Raw genomic sequence first — 15,317 nt, 5'->3', positions numbered from 1 at the left:
TGGCCAAGACAAGACCTAAGTTTCGTCCATATACGACAAGAAGATCGAAGATACCTGAAGGTGAGATATGGGCGTCCCAAAGTGGGCCTTTGAAAAAGTGACAAACTTCCCTTATAACAGCATACACCAAATATCTCTGGCTCTATGGCACCGAATAAGAAGTTGAGGTCAGCGATAGAAAGGTGATAGTCAGCGCTAAATATCATACGAACAGAGTGAAGCGCTAAAGGGAAAGGATCTTGGTGATATAAGGTGACAAAGTCGAGAAAAGTTGCCTCAAAATCATGAAAAATGTGAAAAAATGGCTAAGTCCCGGGTGCCTTAAGGGCAGGTTGATCGAATGTACCGAGCTGGCGGTACGAGATAGAGACTTGGTGTAGAACAATTATATGTTTGGCATGGCAAGACCTACATTTGGTCAATACAAAGTGAGAAGATCAAAGAAACCCGTAAGGGTGATATTGGTGTCCAAAGGTAAAAAGCACTAAGTCTTGGGAAACTTATATGAAGAAAAAGGACCCTGATGGGTCATATAGGATGGATCGAAAAATCGGCTAAGTCCCAAAATGGGGATGTCAGAACTACACTCAAATGTTACCACACCAAGCAAGGCAAACTTATATGAAGCAAAGGACCCTGATGGGTCATATGGTATTGGTCGAAAAATCGGCTAAGTCCCAAAATGGGGATGTCAGAACTACACTCATGTGTTACCACACCAAGCAAGGCAAACTTATATGAAGCAAAGGACCCTGATGGGTCATATGGTATTTTACGAAAAATCGGCTAAGTCCCAAAATGGTGATGTCAGAACTACACTAAAATGTTACCACACCAAGCAAGGCAAACTTATATGAAGGCAAGGACCCTGATGGGTCATATGGTATTTTACGAAAAATCGGCTAAGTCCCAAAATGGTGATGTCAGAACTACACTAAAATGTTACCACACCAAGCAAGGCAAACTTATATGAAGGCAAGGACCCTGATGGGTCATATGGTATGGATCGAAAAATCGGCTAAGTCCCAAAATGGGGATGTCTGAACTACACTCAAATGTTACCACATCAAGCAAGGCAAACTTATATGAAGGAAAGGACCCTGATGGGTCATATGGTATTTTACGAAAAATCGGCTAAGTCCCAAAATGGGGATGTCAGAACTACACTCATGTGTTACCACACCAAGCAAGGCAAACTTTTATGAAGGCAAGGACCCTGATGGGTCATATGGTATTTTACGAAAAATCGGCTAAGTCCCAAAATGATGATGTCAGAACTACACTCAAATGTTACCACACCAAGCAAGGCAAACTTATATGAAGCAAAGGACCCTGATGGGTCATATGGTATTGATCGAAAAATCGGCTAAGTCCCAAAATGGGGATGTCAGAACTACACTCAAATGTTACCACACCAAGCAAGGCAAACTTATATGAAGGCAAGGACCCTGATGGGTCATATGGTATTTTACGAAAAATCGGCTAAGTCCCAAAATGGGGATGTCAGAACTACACTCAAATGTTACCACACCAAGCAAGGCAAACTTATATGAAGCAAAGGACCCTGATGGGTCATATGGTATTGATTGAAAAATCGGCTAAGTCCCAAAATGGGGATGTCAGAACTACACTCAAATGTTACCACACCAAGCAAGGCAAACTTATATGAAGCAAAGGACCCTGATGGGTCATATGGTATTGGTCGAAAAATCGGCTAAGTCCCAAAATGGGGATGTCAGAACTACACTCATGTGTTACCACACCAAGCAAGGCAAACTTATATGAAGCAAAGGACCCTGATGGGTCATATGGTATTTTACGAAAAATCGGCTAAGTCCCAAAATGAGGATGTCAGAACTACACTCAAATGTTACCACACCAAGCAAGGCAAACTTATATGAAGCAAAGGACCCTGATGGGTCATATGGTATTTTACGAAAAATCGGCTAAGTCCCAAAATGGGGATGTCAGAACTACACTCAAATGTTACCACACCAAGCAAGGCAAACTTATATGAAGCAAAGGACCCTGATGGGTCATATGGTATTTTACGAAAAATCGGCTAAGTCCCAAAATGGGGATGTCAGAACTACACTCAAATGTTACCACACCAAGCAAGGCAAACTTATATGAAGGAAAGGACCCATATGGGTCATATGGTATTTTACGAAAAATCGGCTAAGTCCGAAAATGATGATGTCAGAACTACACTCAAATGTTACCACACCAAGCAAGGCAAACTTATATGAAGGAAAGGACCCATATGGGTCATATGGCATTTTACGAAAAATCGGCTAAGTCCCAAAATGAGGATGTCAGAACTACACTAAAAAGTTACCACACCAAGCAAGGCAAAGTACCTAGGTGAACCCTAGGAAGAAACACGGACCAAGTCAGATGGCCTAAGTCAAGAGAACAAGTGACCTAGGCAAAGTTGTATGGCGCTGAGGACCCTGAAAAATCTGGTTAGTGTAGTTTAGACAGGGTAGGTTTTTAGGTCGGCCGAACCTCCTTATTTTGGGTTTTGGCCTCATCAAGAAGCTACACCTAGGCAAACTGCCTAGGGTGAAAGTGCGAAGACCAATCGAATAGTAAGACAAGTTTTGACCGATCGCCCTAGGCAAGCTTGTATGAAGAAAGGGACCCTAAGGGTCATATGGAAATACATGAAAAATCGGCTAAGTCCCAAAATTGGGATGTCTGAACTACACTAAAAAGTTACCACATCAAGCAAGGCAAAGTACCTAGGTGAACCCTAGGAAGAAACACGGACCAAGTCAGATGGCCTAAGTCAAGAGTGCAAGTGACCTAGGCAAAGTTGTATGACGGTGAGGACCCTGAAAAATCTGGTTAGTGTAGTTTAGACAGGGGAGGTTTTTGGGTCGGCTGAACCTCCTTATTTTGGGTTTTGACCTCCTCAAGAAGCTACACCTAGGCAAACTGCCTAGGGTGAAAGTGCGAAGACCAATCGAATAGTAAGACAAGTTTTGACCGATCGCCCTAGGCAAGCTTGTATGAAGAAAGGGACCCTATGGGTCATATGGAAATACATGAAAAATCGGCTAAGTCCCAAAATTGGGATGTCTGAACTACACTAAAAAGTTACCACATCAAGCAAGGCAAAGTACCTAGGTGAACCCTAAGAAGAAACACGGACCAAGTCAGATGGCCTAAGTCAAGAGTACAAGTGACCTAGGCAAAGTTGTATGGCGCTGAGGACCCTGAAAAATCGGGTTAGTGTAGTTCAGACAGGGGAGGTTTTTTGGTCGGCTGAACCTCCTTATTTTGGGTTTTGACCTCCTCAAGAAGCTACACCTAGGCAAACTGCCTAGGGTGAAAGTGCGAAGACCAATCGAATAGTAAGACAAGTTTTGACCGATCGCCCTAGGCAAGCTTGTATGAAGAAAGGGACCCTATGGGTCATATGGAAAATCCATGAAAAATCGGCTAAGTCCCAAAATTGGGATGTCTGAACTACACTAAAAAGTTACCACATCAAGCAAGGCAAAGTACCTAGGTGAACCCTAAGAAAAAACACGGACCAAGTCAGATGGCCTAAGTCAAGAGTACATGTGACCTAGGCATAGTTGTATGGCGCTGAGGACCCTGAAAAATCGGGTTAGTGTAGTTCAGACAGGGGAGGTTTTTGGGTCGGCTGAACCTCCTTATTTTGGGTTTTGACCTCCTCAAGAAGACAGACCTAGGCAAAGTGCCTAGGGTGAAAGTGCGAAGACCAATCGAATAGTAAGACAAGTTTTGACCGATCGCCCTAGGCAAGCTTGTATGAAGAAAGGGACCCTATGGGTCATATGGAAATACATGAAAAATCGGCTAAGTCCCAAAATTGGGATGTCTGAACTACACTAAAAAGTTACCACATCAAGCAAGGGAAAGTACCTAGGTGAACCCTAGGAAGAAACACGGACCAAGTCAGATGGCCTAAGTCAAGAGTACAAGTGACCTAGGCAAAGTTGTATGGCGCTGAGGACCCTGAAAAATCGGGTTAGTGTAGTTCAGACAGGGGAGGTTTCAGGGTCGGCTGGACCTCCTTATTTCGGGTTTTGGCCTCCTCAAGAAGACAGACCTAGGCGAATTGCCTAGGGTGAAAGTGCGAAGACCAATCGAATAGTGAGACAAGTTTTGACCGATCGCCCTAGGCAAGCTTGTATGAAGAAAGGGACCCTATGGGTCATATGGAAATATACGAAAAATCGGCTAAGTCCCAAAATTAGGATGTCTGAACTACACTAAAAAGTTACCACATCAAGCAAGGCAAAGTACCTAGGTGAACCCTAGGAAGAAACACGGACCAAGTCGGATGGCCTAAGTCAAGAGTACAAGTGACCTAGGCAAAGTTGTATGGCGCTGAGGACCCTGAAAAATCGGGTTAGTGTAGTTCAGACAGGGGAGGTTTCAGGGTCGGCTGGACCTCCTTATTTCGGGTTTTGGCCTCCTCAAGAAGACAGACCTAGGCGAATTGCCTAGGGTGAAAGTGCGAAGACCAATCGAATAGTGAGACAAGTTTTGACCGATCGCCCTAGGCAAGCTTGTATGAAGAAAGGGACCCTATGGGTCATATGGAAATATACGAAAAATCGGCTAAGTCCCAAAATTGGGATGTCTGAACTACACTAAAAAGTTACCACATCAAGCAAGGGAAAGTACCTAGGTGAACCCTAGGAAGAAACACGGACCAAGTCAGATGGCCTAAGTCAAGAGTACAAGTGACCTAGGTAAAGTTGTATGGCGCTGAGGACCCTGAAAAATCGGGTTAGTGTAGTTCAGACAGGGGAGGTTTCAGGGTCGGCTGGACCTCCTTATTTCGGGTTTTGGCCTCCTCAAGAAGACAGACCTAGGCGAACTGCCTAGGGTGAAAGTGCGAAGACCAATCGAATAGTAAGACAAGTTTTGACCGATCGCCCTAGGCAAGCTTGTATGAAGAAAGGGACCCTATGGGTCATATGGAAATATACGAAAAATCGGCTAAGTCCCAAAATTGGGATGTCAGAACTACACTATAAAGTTACCACATTAGCAAGGCAGACTTGTATGAAGAACGGGACCCTGGTGAAAGTAGCAAATATCCCAAACCGAACATGAATATTATACACACAAGAGTACGAACATAAAGGAACACGGACCAAGCGTACCGAGAGAATCGGTACTATAGAACCCTCGTGGTTCTACACAAAGACTTTATGTTAGGGGTTCAAGCCCCATAGTACTCAAACGGTGACAGTAGCAAATATCCCAAATCGAACATGAATATTATACACACAAGAGTACGAACATAAAGGAACACGGACCAAGCGTACCGAGAGAATCGGTACTATAGAGCCCTCGAGGTTCTACACAAAGACTTTATGTTCGGGGTTCACACCCCAAATCGAACGTGGAATTTACTTTCTGATGGTCATGCGGTCGTCCAAAGGGGTCTAGTATCCTGGGATGACAAGCATCACGGGCACAGCTCGTATCAAAACAGTCGAAGAGGCCCGCGAAAGCTTGCTTTCCATGGCTATGCGATGCACAAATTGAGTTTACTCACCGTAGTATAAAACGAACGAACCGAACCTATCCGAGTAGGGATAATGGGCGCAGTAACATACTTCTGTGACCCAGCGAGAGTTGAACGAGGTGACATGAACTGTCAGTGGCTTATATCAGATGGGATACATACATGAGATTGCTTTCAAATCTACACTCGAAAACCTAACCAAGTAAAAGCGAACGTGGGGAGGATTCGAAACTGGTAACGAAATCTTAAGCTGGAAAGAGTCATCACTATGGATACATATTATGCGAAACCAATCAAGTGCTCATTACTGATCCAAAACCGAAGAGCACTAGTGAACACCTTAATCTCACCCTAGTTCACATCCAAGTGATCGACCACGTGTGTGAAGCAAAGACCAATCGAATTCCTCAATGGACCGAACACTATGAACAAATGGCCAAAAACGTTATAACTATCCAAACATACTACTATCTAGCGAAAGTCATCACGATGGAACCATACCATGATCTTTAACCTATAGCGCTCACCATATTCCTACCCAGAGTGCAAGTGAACAGATTGCCCACCCTTACCCAGTTCACAACCACGTGATCGACTAACATACCGAGGTTACCACAAGTCAAAGTTATACGTTTACAAGCGCAAGACCAATCGAAAACCCCGAAAGCAATCTCGACCCAAAATGTATTATCCGTGAGTGTAGTCGAGTCTCGTACTCGTCATCTGTAATCGTCGGATAGAATATCCAGTACACGGTTGTCTTTCCAAATGAAATCTACATACAGAACTCGCTCTTGGCAAATGGGTGGCAATGGCGCAATCAGGAGCGAGTTCCCGTCCGGGTGCCAAGTGATTGGCAAATGTCTGGGGGAAAGCAACCATATGTTGATTTGTCTGTTAGTGTACTGGGTGTTTGAGGTATGTAGTATCCACGCTTGGTTGGGTGTGTCAGAGGACCATGGATGCGTTCACAACCCCAATTGGGGTACATCGGGAATGATTTTGTGGAACCGATGTGCCCGGCACACACTAAGTTTTGTTGCAAGTTAATAGTGTGCCATGTCCGGGGGGGTTGTGATTAAACTCTGGTGAATTGCGTACTGTGGTGATTGGGGTATGAAAGCCCCGCAGTTGCAATGATCGGACGCGCCTAGCGTGTCCTTTAGTTGATGGTAGGGAAATGAAGGCCCTTGTCAGCTCACCTAAGTATTCATGGAAGTTTGGCATAAGGTCGCTGTGGTAGGGGTATGAAGGCCCCGTCAGCGCATGCACAATCGGGCGCACGTGCGCTTAGCGGAGTCGAATGCCGCTCAAGTGCCTGTCCGGTGCATCGGGTGTGTGTGATACGAGGGCAATGAGGTTCGCACGGGGGCTCGCCTCCCGTGTGCTACCGGACTTGACAACATATAGAACGTGGTGTTTGCTCCTCCGGGTGCAATGGGACAATGAACATTCGAACGCAAAGTCGGAATTCTGGTTGATCCTACCAGTAATATACGCTCGTCTCAAAGGTTAAGCCATGCATGTCTAAGTACAAACAGATTTAATGTGAAACCGCATAAGGCTCAGTATAACAGCTATAATTTACGAGATCATCAACCTAGTTACTTGGATAACTGTGGAAAATCTAGAGCTAATACATGCAACATGCCAGGACCCTCGCGGGAACTGGTGCACTTATTAGTCAAACCAATCGCGGGTTCTCCGTGTCATTGAGTTGAAGTCTGGATAATGATGCTGATCGTATGGTCTCGCACCGACGACAGATCTCGCAAATATCTGCCCTATCAACTATGGATGGTAGTATAGAGGACTACCATGGTTGCAACGGGTAACGGGGAATCAGGGTTCGATTCCGGAGAGGGAGCCTGAGAAATGGCTACCACATCCAAGGAAGGCAGCAGGCGCGTAAATTACCCAATCCCGGGACGGGGAGGTAGTGACGAGAAATAACAATATGAAACTCTTTAATGATGTTTCATAATTGGAATGAGTAGAGCATAAATCCTTCTACGAGGATCAAGTGGAGGGCAAGTCTGGTGCCAGCAGCCGCGGTAATTCCAGCTCCACTAGCGTATATTAAAATTGTTGCGGTTAAAACGTTCGAAGTTGATACTTGTCCAACACAGTCCGGCTCCGCCGACCCGGTCAACCCGTGGTCGGTGGGCCAAGTCGGAATCTGGTTGCGACTCAATGGTGTGGTAGGGCACCAAGTCTGTGTCATGGTGTGCCCTTCAACGGGTGCAAGTGTAACATAGAGCTCGACCGCTCACGTTTACCTTGAACAAATTAGAGTGCTTAAAGCAGGGTGCCCAAACGCCCTAGAATAATCTTGCATGGAATAATGGAATACGACCTTGGTCTAATCTTTCATTGGTTTGTACTCAGACCGGAGGTAATGATTAACAGAAGTAGTTGGGGACACTAGTATTACGGCGCGAGAGGTGAAATTCGTAGACCGTCGTAAGACTAACTAAAGCGAAGGCATTTGTCAAGGATGCTTTCTTTAATCAAGAACGAAAGTTAGAGGATCGAAGGCGATTAGATACCGCCCTAGTTCTAACCGTAAACGATGCCAACTAGCAATTGGGAGACGCTACAACCAGGTGCTCTCAGTAGCTTCCGGGAAACCAAAGTCAGGTTCCGGGGGAAGTATGGTTGCAAAGTTGAAACTTAAAGGAATTGACGGAAGGGCACCACAATGAAATGGAGCTTGCGGGCTCGCAGTCATTGCGGGGTCATTCCGGTCAAACGGTGTGACGGCGTGAACGCCTGGAATACTGGCCTCCTCGTGGCGCCACTGGACCCCCTGGAGACAGGGGTGACGAACAGAGATCCGGGTGGGAGGGGTACCCGACCTCCCGTGCACTATCAGGGTGAAACTCTTGAAGGTGTATTTCTATGTTTGCTCGGTGGCCCAACACTGTAGCACTCTTGATCATGACTGGACGGGGTATGGTAGTGCGCCGCAGACGGAACGGGCCTTGTAAGGTGTCTTTAATCCTGGTTTTAGATACCTAGCCCTCTGGTCTGTTTAGCCTCTCCGAGTGAGGGAGGTTAGGATGGACCCTATGTCAGCGGACAGGACCGCGAAGACGTAGGGAGTGTTACGGAAGGGATTCACTCTCCTGGAAGTTTCACGAAAAGTCGCAAAGGTCGAAGTCCAGATGTGCTCTGTCCTCTCCCAGGGCGCAGGACTGAAACCGATGCGCAGGCCGCGAGTGGTCGTCCGGATACGAAGGAGTTGGTGGTGCTTCTCCTGGGGTTGCTGGCGGGCGAGTAGGATGGTCCCGCCAACCATCGAAAGTCATGACCAGCAGCAGAACGGACGACGCTTGCGGCACAGGCGGGCACATTAGTGCAGGCGCGAAAGCGCACAGTAGGAAGGTGACGGAAAGGTCTATGGGGCGACTTGCCATACGTCGATAAGGGATGCACCGGTGAGCGTTGGCACCAAGGTGGTACCTATTCGACAATTGGCTCGTCAAACCGGAAACCGGCCTGTCAAGGGCCTGGCACAAGACCAGCCAGGCCAAAGGAAGCACCAGCGGGTGCAGAACGAGTGAATGCAGGACAGGCTATGGGGAGATTTGGGATTTGTCGGTAAGGGATCCATCGGTAAAGCTCGGCCGGTGATAACTATGCGATAATGATCAAGTCAATCCAGAAACCTGAACTGTCAAGGGCCTGGCACAACATCGGCCAGGCCAAGTGGAGGAGGGCAAGTCCGACAATGACGCGACAAAGGATTGGCTGACGTAGGGCGCCGAGGATACCCGGTCAAGGCAACCAAGTCTTCCATGACTAAGTCAAGTCAGACGTTGGACGACCCCAGGGTGAAGGGAACAAGACCGGATACTTAAGGTTTGTGATGCTTTGGGGAGGGATGCACCGGGGGTTACGCCTGATACCCGCCAATCGCGGTACTGAACCATCGCTGAACAACCTCTAGGACGCCGGTCGAGTTCAGGGCCTTGTACAATCCAAACAGGCCACAGGGGACGGCACGTAGACCGAGCAGGAGCTTGGTTTTGCGGGCCAGCATGAGTAACATCAAGAAGTGTCAGATATCGGAGACCCAGCACGTAGACGAGGCAGGAGCCAAGTTTTGCGGGCTGACGCATCCGCATGATATTTGAACCTTAGTGCAAGTCCCATTTACGGGATTTTAGGAGGTAGTGGTGTCATGTAAGTCAGCTGTCGGATCGATCTTCTGAGCCGCTTAAGTTGCATTGCGCCGAGTCCGTCTCCTTAGGCTTGGGAAATAGCCCCTGGTAGTCAGGGTAGTACCTGTTAGACCTTTGGCGACACGCGCTTTCACCCTTCAGGAGTTAGTTGCGTGCCACATTGTCCGTAAACTGTGATTTTATCCTAGGGACAGATGCCTCTTCCGTCATCGCTTCTACCGTGTAGGTGCACAGCGTGACGGAAGGTGAAAGGCTCAGAGGAGGGAGTAATGTTGGTCATGGTCCCTCGGGGCCAAGGCCAATGTGAACCCTCGTCCAAAAAAAATGAAATGGAGCTTGCGGTTCAATTTGACTCAACACGGGAAAACTTACCAGGTCCGAACTTATGGAGGTGAGACAGATTAATAGCTCTTTCTCAAATTTAAGGGTAGTGGTGCATGGCCGTTCTTAGTTCGTGGATTGATTTGTCTGGTTAATTCCGATAACGAACGTGACTCACATATGCTAACTAGAACGCAGTCAGCGTTAATGCGTCGATGCCGATTGGAACGGGTTAGGACCTTTCGGTGGAGTATGACCTGACACCTTCGCTGTTCGTGTGCGCAAGTGCACTTACGGTACGCTGCTTAGCAGGACAATTTGTGTTTAGCAAAATGAGATCGAGCGATAACAGGTCCGTGATGCCCTTAGATGTTCTGGGCTACACGCGTGCTACAATGTGGGTAGCAGCGTGTCTCCTATTCCGAGAGGAACGGGAAATCACTCAAATACTCACTTAGTAGGGATTATGGATTGCAATGGTCCATATGAACTCGGAACTTCTAGTAAGTGCTGGTCATCAGCCAGCGTTGAATACGTCCCTGCCCTTTGTACACACCGCCCGTCGCTACTACCGATGGATTATTTAGTGAGGTCTTTGGAGATGATCGTTCGCTGGATCCTCGTGAACCGCGTCTGCTTTATCGAAGTTGACCGAACTTGATGATTTAGAGGAAGTAAAAGTCGTAACAAGGTTTCCGTAGGTGAACCTGCGGAAGGATCATTAGTGGCCAAGTGATCCTTCCAGAAGTCCGAACCTGCGGGTTGAGACTTCGGCACAAGTTGCCATATGATAATTGACGAAACACTATAGAAGTCCGAACCTGCGGGTTGAGACTCAGGCACAAGTTGCCATATGAAAGTTGACGAAACACTAACAAGTCCGAACCTGCGGGTTGAGACTTAGGCACACGTTGCCTTATACATGACTTCGAACAAATACACAAGTCCGAACCTGCGGGTTGAGACTTAGGCACAAGTTGCCTTATACATGACTTCGAACAAATACACAAGTCCGAACCTGCGGGTTGAGACTTAGGCACAAGTTGCCATATGAAAGTTGACGAAACACTAACAAGTCCGAACCTGCGGGTTGAGACTTAGGCACACGTTGCCTTATACATGACTTCGAACAAATACACAAGTCCGAACCTGCGGGTTGAGACTTAGGCACAAGTTGCCTTATACATACATTGGCCAAATAAACAGAAGTCCGAACCTGCGGGTTGAGACTTAGGCACAAGTTGCCATATTATATTCGATCAAACACTAAGTAGTCCGAACCTGCGGGTTGAGACTCAAGACCGTAACAAGATGTCACTATACAAGTCCGAACCTAAGGGTTGAGACTTAATGCGATCTAGATACCAAGTTGACATCCAATACCTGTTGAGCAAAACCAAAGATTCCCTGTTCTCGAATGATTACACTATATAACAGGGAATCATGAAGAAATCAAGCAAGCGTGAAACAAAGTCATCACTTGGGCATGCTCGATAGCCAACCACATGACCTTAACCTAAGAGAGCATGCAAACCACATGATACCTATAAACGATTAACCCGCCCTAGTTCAATCGTTCACCAAGTGATGACTTCAGTATGGCTAAGAGAAAAACTTTTAAATGGGAAAAACTCTAAGTCCGAACCTCCGGGTTGAGACTTCCGCGTCGGAGGTGGGCGCACCTCCTATCCGAAAGATGATGAATCAGGGGTGTTCGGTCAGCAATGGTCGGATGCCCCGTCGTAGTCCAACTATGACAATCAAAGTCAAGACCTCCGGGTTGAGACTTTCCGCGAGTACAAGCATAAAGGAACACGGACCAAGCCGTACCGAGAGAATCGGTACTAGAGCCCTCGTGGTTCTACATTGAGAGAGCCCTCGTGGTTCTCATTAGGGGCTTTATGCAAGTCGTACTCAATACTGTGGTGTGAAGTATAAAGTATAGTCTTCGCCTGGTCCACGCTGCTTCGGCGGTCCTGGGTAAGATAGTTCATTCTAGCTTGCCCTATAGTGGAATGAGGACACTTAATGCTTCGTCTTTTAGCGGCGGCTAGACTCCTCCTCACGGGGAACGAGTTGACGCACACAGCGGCGGCTTACGCACTATGGCAATCATGGATGCCTGAAGATTCCGTGAAGTTCTCCCCTGGTCCACGCTGCCTCGGCAGTCCTGGGTAAAATGGAATATTTCCAGCTTGCCCTATAGTGGAAGAGGACTATCCAACAATACAAAGTCAAGACCTCCGGGTTGAGACTTTCCGCGTCGGTGGTGTCGCGCACCGCCTATCCGAAAGATGGTGTAACAGGGGTGTTCGATCAGCAATGGTCGGATGCCCCGTCATAGTCCAACTATGACAACCAAAGTCAAGACCTCCGGGTTGAGACTTTCCGCGTCCGGAGGTACGCGTACCGCCTACCCGAAAGATGGTGTGCTTCTGGGGTATTCGATGAGTCGGATACCCCGTCGTAGTCCAACTATGACAATACAAAGTCAAGACCTCCGGGTTGAGACTTCCGCGTCGGAGGTGCGCGCACCGCCTACCCGAAAGATGATGAATCAGGGGTGTTCGATCAGCAATGGTCGGATGCCCCGTCGTAGTCCAACTATGACAATCAAAGTCAAGACCTCCGGGTTGAGACTTTCCGCGAGTACAAGCATAAAGGAACACGGACCAAGCCGTACCGAGAGAATCGGTACTAGAGCCCTTGTGGTTCTACATTGAGAGAGCCCTCGTGGTTCTCATTAGGGGCTTTATGCAAGTCGTACTCAATACTGTGGTGTGAAGTATAAAGTAGTCCTCGCCTGGTCCACGCTGCTTCGGCGGTCCTGGGTAAGATAGTTAATTCTAGCTTGCCCTATAGTGGAATGAGGACACTTAATGCTTCGTCTTTTAGCGGCGGCTAGACTCCTCCTCACGGGGAACGAGTTGACGCGCACAGCGGCGGCTTACGCACTATGGCAATCATGGATGCCTGAAGATTCCGTGAAGTTCTCCCCTGGTCCACGCTGCCTCGGCAGTCCTGGGTAAAATGGAATATTTCCAGCTTGCCCTATAGTGGAAGAGGACTATCCAACAATACAAAGTCAAGACCTCCGGGTTGAGACTTTCCGCGTCGGAGGTGCGCGCACCGCCTATCCGAAAGATGGTGTAACAGGGGTGTTCGATCAGCAATGGTCGGATGCCCCGTCATAGTCCAACTATGACAACCAAAGTCAAGACCTCCGGGTTGAGACTTTCCGCGTCCGGAGGTACGCGTACCGCCTACCCGAAAGATGGTGTGCTTCTGGGGTATTCGATGAGTCGGATACCCCGTCGTAGTCCAACTATGACAATACAAAGTCAAGACCTCCGGGTTGAGACTTCCGCGTCCGGAGGTACGCGTACCGCCTACCCGAAAGATGGTGTGCTTCTGGGGTATTCGATGAGTCGGATACCCCGTCGTAGTCCAACTATGACAATCAAAGTCAAGACCTCCGGGTTGAGACTTTCTAAGAGTACAAGCATAAAGGAACACGGACCAAGCCGTACCGAGAGAATCGGTACTAGAGCCCTTGTGGTTCTACATTGAGAGAGCCCTCGTGGTTCTCATTAGGGGCTTTATGCAAGAAGTACTCAATACTGTGGTGTGAAGTATAAAGTATAGAGTCCTCCACTGGTCCACGCTGCTCCGGCGGTCCTGGGTAAGATAGTTCATTCTAGCTTGCCCTATGTGGAAGAGGACTCAATACCCTACCTGTTGAGCTTGAAACAAAGTCATCACTTGGGCATGCTCATATTGCCATACACAATTACATTATATTCGAATGAGCATGCAAGCGACCCTATATAGACCGAACCAAAACGATAGATACCGCCGTAGTTCACCCCCACCAAGTGATGACTTCAGTATGGCTAGTGTGTGAAGTATAAAGTATAGTCCTCCCCTGGTCCACACTGCTTCGGCGGTCCTGGGTAAGATAGTTAGTTCTAGCTTGCCCTATGTGGAAGAGGACACAATACTTAATACTTAGAGTACAAGCATAAAGGAACACGGACCAAGCCGTACCGAGAGAATCGGTACTAGAGCCCTCGTGGTTCTACATTGAGAGAGCCCTCGTGGTTCTCATTAGGGGCTTTATGCAAGTCGTACTCAATACTGTGGTGTGAAGTATAAAGTATAGAGTCCTCCACTGGTCCACGCTGCTCCGGCGGTCCTGGGTAAGATAGTTCATTCTAGCTTGCCCTATGTGGAAGAGGACTCAATACCCTACCTGTTGAGCTTGAAACAAAGTCATCACTTGGGCATGCTCATATTGCCATACAATATTCCATTATCTACTAATGAGCATGCAGCTATATGATTATAACCTGTAAACGATTACCCCGCCGTAGTTCAGCGCTTCAACCAAGTGATGACTTCAGTATGGCTAGTGTGTGAAGTATAAAGTATAGTCCTCCCCTGGTCCACACTGCTTCGGCGGTCCTGGGTAAGATAGTTAGTTCTAGCTTGCCCTATGTGGAAGAGGACACCATACTTAATACTGTGGTGTAATGAACAAAGTATAGTCCTCCACTGGTCCACGCTGCTTTGCAGTCCTGGGTAAGATAGTTAATTCTAGCTTGCCCTATGTGGAAGAGGGCATACAAGACAAAGTATAGTTCTCCCCTGGTCCACGCTGCTTCGGCGGTCCTGGGTAAGATAGTTAATTCTAGCTTGCCCTATGTGGAAGAGAGCATACATGAACCAAGAACGAAGGTTATGATCGAGGAATGATTCGACAACTAACCGATGGTATGAAATGTGAAGAATTCAAGCAAGCACACAATCAAGTCATCACTTGGGCATGCTCGATAGCCAACCTCATGACATTAACCTAGTAGAGCATGCAAAAACCAATATATATGTAAACGATGCCCCTCCCTAGTTCAGCGCTTCAACCAAGTGATGACTTCAGAATGGCTAAATCAAATCGGTTCAAAACATACCATCGGTACCCTATTGAAACACACAAGTCGATATCAAACCTCATGATTGTGTAGTCCTCCACTGGTCCACGCCGCTTCGGCCGTCCTGGGTAAAATGGAACATTCCAGCTTGCCCTATGTGGAAGAGGGCACATTACTCAATACTGTGGTGTGAAGTATAAAGTTCAGTTCTCCCCTGGTCCACGCTGCTTCGGCGGTCCTGGGTAAGATAGTTCATTCTAGCTTGCCCTATGTGGAAGAGGACACTTAATACTTCGTCTCTAAGCGGCGGCTTGACTCCTCCCTACGGGGAACGGGTTTACGCGCACAGCGGCGGCTTACGCA

The sequence above is a fragment of the Anopheles coustani genome (genome assembly GCF_943734705.1).
Source record: "Anopheles coustani chromosome X unlocalized genomic scaffold, idAnoCousDA_361_x.2 X_unloc_33, whole genome shotgun sequence".
Lineage (NCBI taxonomy): Eukaryota > Metazoa > Arthropoda > Insecta > Diptera > Culicidae > Anopheles > Anopheles coustani.
The sequence above is the reverse complement of the archived record's forward strand: the minus strand, read 5'-3'. Positions refer to the sequence as shown.